A 4735-nucleotide genomic window follows, 5' to 3' on the forward strand; every position below is an offset into this window, starting at 1 on the left:
GTATTCCCATTAGGTGTATTTTTTTTTTCCTGTCTATTTGGATTTGTTTTGGAAGTTTCTGTTGACAATTCTTCAGGCTCAGTGATTCTTCTTCCCTATCCAGTCTATGATTAGCTTATCAAAGACATTCTTCATTTATGTTAGTGTTTATTTCTAGCATTTCTTTTTAGTTTTTTAAAAAATATCCATCTCCTTGCTTACATTATCCATCTGTTCTTGCATGTTGTCCTTTTGTTCCATTAGAGCCTTTAGCATATTAATTATAGATGTTTAAATTCCCAGTCTAATAATTAGAACATTACTGCCATATCTGGATCTGTTTCTGATTCTTGTGCTCTATTCAAACTGAGCTTGTGACATTTAGTATGCTTTGTAATCTTTTGTTGAAAGCCAGATATGATATAAGGTAGAAAGAACTCAGATAAGTAGGTTTTTAGTGTGAGGTTATGTTTACTTAGCTTGGAGTCAGGCTGTGTTAACCATTTGCTGTAGCTGTAGGTGTCAAGATAAACATGTTCTTGATGTCTGTGTTTTTTTTTTTTTCCTCCCATTCTATTTGGGTTTCTCTAGAAACTTCTTAAATGAGATCTGAGATGTGCAGGTTTTTTCTCAGTTTTATTCTCATTATTATATAATATAATCATTGTATAGTCCTATGATTAGGTTTCAGTTTTTTAGTGATTTTATGCCTCTAAACTGTGACCTTATCAAATGCTTTGCAGTGTTTTTCCCCCTTAGATGAAACAGGAAGGCTAGAGGGACTGAAGATGGGTATTCCCTTCCCCCACATCATTTAGGCTATGGTAAAATCCCATTTGGTTAGACTCTGGTAAAAAGTTTCCCATTAGAAGATGCCTTGTTAGTAGAAACAGAGTGCTCTGGACATATATCAAAATGGCTGCTCTTCCCCCATTGATGTCAAAATGTATCAGATCAAATGGGTGTTGGTTGCAGAAAAAGAACCAAGATATTTTTAAATCTTGAAAATATGTATATAATTCTATCTCCTATCTCAATACACTTTTTTTTCTGTTTGAGAACTCAACTCAAAAAGTCTATGTATACACTACCAAACGTAAAATCGATAGCTAGTGGGAAGCAGCAGCGTAGCACAGGGAGATCAGCTCAGTGCTTTGTGACCACCTAGAGGGGTGGGATAGGGAGGGTGGGAGGGAGGGAGATGTAAGAGGGAAGAGACATGGGGACATATGTATATGTATAACTGATTCACTTCTTTATAAAGCAGAAACTAACACACCATTGTAAAGCAATTATACTCCAATAAGGATGTTAAAAAAAAAAGTCTATGTAACCTTGTTTACAAGTAGTACACATTATGTACCTATGAGAATTATAGCTAGCTATCTAGATTAGCTTGAATATTTATTTAGTCAACCAGCACATTTATTTTGAACCTCTCTTTAGTTTGGCATAGTCATTTGTCGATACATTATCTTTGTTTAACCTACAATTTATTTAAGTTCACGTACTTAAAACTAGAGTAAATTTGTTACCAGAAGTAAACTTTGAGTTTTAAATGTCTCCAATTGTGAGACTACTAATGTAAAACTCTCATCACAGTTGTTGTTATGGGACATTGTTAAATAGCAATGACAAAATTATTATCCTTACATTTTCTACAAATAGAGGAAAAGGGGGCAATTTACCCATGAAATTCAGTTTTAAATAAACAACATTTATAAACACTACACTAAGAACTACAATTCTATTGAGCTTCCATTTTGGCAATTGTGTAATCACAACTACAGCAATCAAGCTGGATACAAAAAATTCAAATTTATTTTAGGGGTGAGAAACAAGTTGTTGTTTCTGGATCAATAAATGATATTGTTAAGTAGAAATAACAAAAATGCCACACTGTTTTACTATGAAAAAGTCAAATAATTTTTTTTAGTATTTCTGAGAGAATTTTTGGTTGTATTTTATAGAAGATCAGCTCTTCACCTGAATGGTCGACTGTGTCATGTGCTTTGGAAAGATTTTCCTCTCTCACTGCAGAATAAATTCTCTCTAAATTGGATGTTTGGCAAAAATTTCATTTATTTTTCTTGATTTATCTTGGGAAAGACTTGAAGTTTCTACCAGAGCTGTTGCTTCCCCTTTTCTCATGTGTGTGGGGTTTTTGGTTCTTCCTCGCCCAACTAGATTGAAGCTTTCTCAGCTTGGTGACTTGTCATACAACCTTTAAGTGCATCTATTATTTCATCTTCTTCAGTTATTTTGGTGTGCATTTGGTTTTTTCTTCCTCAAGAGTTTTCACGTAAATATTTAACTCAACTCTATCAATTTCTTCAATACATTTATTCATCTCCTAAATGGTCTCCATTTACTGATACATTTTGTTACACCCAAACCCAAGCTCCCAGCATCTATTAATATTTCTCCAACAAGTGCAGGCTAATCTTCTATAAATGTCTACCCAGAGTCTTCATAAAACTTTCTTTAGAGCTTTCTAATATTTTTTTTCCTGTATAAGTTTACTCACTTCCCTTGCCATTCTTTAGTTTCTTTTAAAAGCACTTTTAGGCTTCTTTAATGCTAAAAAAAACTTATCCAAAACATTTTTTTCAGATTCCTGAAGCTGTTTTTCATTCTTTTAATGGGTTAAGAAAGACGTTTTGGTGACAGCTACTTGAAACTGCACATATTCTGTTGCATTTTGTAAAGACCAATTCTCTCTTGCAATGTCAGACATAGACCCAACTTGTTCTAAATGGTGAGATTTGTCTTCTCTTAGTCCTTTTGAAAAGTGGTAATTTTTAGCCCAAGTGAAAAGTTACATTCTTGGGATAAATTTCATTTAGTATAATTGTTTTTATATTTTGTTTAATTCAGTTTGCTAGTATTTTGCTGAGGATTTTGTGTCTATAATTCATAGGAGATATTGGGCTATAGTTTTCTTTGCTTTTGATGTCTTTGTCTGGTTTTGGTATGAGATTAATACTGGCCTTCGTAGAATGTCTTTGGACATGTTCCTCCTCTTCTACTTTTGGGAGGCTTTAGGAAGTATAGGTGTTAATTCTTCTTTAAATGTTTAGTAGAAATCACCAGTGAAGACATCTTGGCCTAAGATTCCCTTAGGGTGTTTTGTTGTTGTTGTTTATTGCTTTTTAAATACTAATTCAGTCTCTTGATTTGTAATAGGTTTTCTGTTTATTCTTGAGTCAGTTCTGTAATTTGTATCTTTCTGAGCTTTGTCCATTTCATCAATGTTATTTAATTTGTTGGCATATAGTTGTTCATAGTGTTCCTTTACAATCATTTTTATTTCTCTAAGTCAGGTAGTAATGTCTCTTTTTCATTCTTGTTTTTAATAACTTGAATCTTTTTTTATTTGTTTATTAATCTGGGTAATGAGCTGTCAATCTTGTTGATCTTTTGAAAGTACCAAATTTTGGTTGTATTGATTTTATTTTTTTCTTACTTTTAAAATATTACTTGGCACAGCAAATGTTGCAACCATACAAAATGGATATACATTTTTTTCCCAGTGATACTTATGCATCTTCCAGAATCACTATGCTATTGAAAAAGAGAAAAAGAAAAAAGTTTGCCATTTTGCTTTTTCATTCAATGTTATCTTTAAAAAAATCAATACATCAACTTCTTCATTACATGTGGACATACTATAATTATATTTTAAATTCTCCCATTGGTAGATATTTACATTTTATTCAAATTTTTGGCTATAAACTAATGATACTATGAACATTATTATTCATATGTTTTGCTTAGATGTGCTAATATACCACTAGGATAAATTAATAGGAGTGATTTTGCTATGTCATTAAAGAACATATATTTTACATTTTGAAACGTGTTGAAAAACTGGTTTCCAAACTTTTTCCCAAATGTATATCCATGGTGTTAGAATACCTTATTCTCCACATCCTCAGCAACACTGTATAATATCAGTTTTAATAATATTTTCTATTCTAACACAGAAAATTATGTATATTATTGATCATCAAATATGCATTTCTATAATTAGGGGAAAGGTTGATTTGTTTATGTACTTGATGGATATTTCTATTGCTTTCCTGTGACATCCTTTGACTATTTTTCTGTAAAGTTGTACACCTTTGTATTATTGATTAATAAGAATCTTTCTCATGAAAGAATATTCATTCAGCATTGTGTATAAATATGTACAATAACTTAGACAGTGTTCTGGTGGTCAGTCAGAGTTGCTTCAAATCTAGTACTTTTTCTCATCTTATTTGTTATAATTTTTATGTTGTCAAGCAATAACCTTTTCCTATATGACTGCTGGATGTTATGTCATGCTTAAAAAGACTTTCAACCACAATATTCTTAAAACAATTTTCTTTCTTTTTTTTTCCTAGCTCTTTTAAAGTTTTAATTTTAATAATTATTTGGTCCATGATATTTTGGTTGGTATATAGGAAGTGACATATAGATATGTAATGTATTTATATTTTTATTCAGATATGATCATTCAATTGATCTAATTGTCACTTCATGGTTTATTGTCTGGTAAACATGGACAATTCCATATTCTAAATAACTATACCAATATGGAATAAATTAATCTATTTGTGCTGTTTATTTAGGGACTAGCTTTACCATACTATCTTAGTGTGATTTAAGACAATGCTGAGTAAAATTTGTGGCATGTATCCCATCATGAAGGCCCCACCTTCATAAACTCATCTAAATCTAATTACCTCCTAAAGGCCTCATCTCCAACTAT

This window comes from Eschrichtius robustus, chromosome 7 (assembly GCF_028021215.1).
Source record: "Eschrichtius robustus isolate mEscRob2 chromosome 7, mEscRob2.pri, whole genome shotgun sequence".
Lineage (NCBI taxonomy): Eukaryota > Metazoa > Chordata > Mammalia > Artiodactyla > Eschrichtiidae > Eschrichtius > Eschrichtius robustus.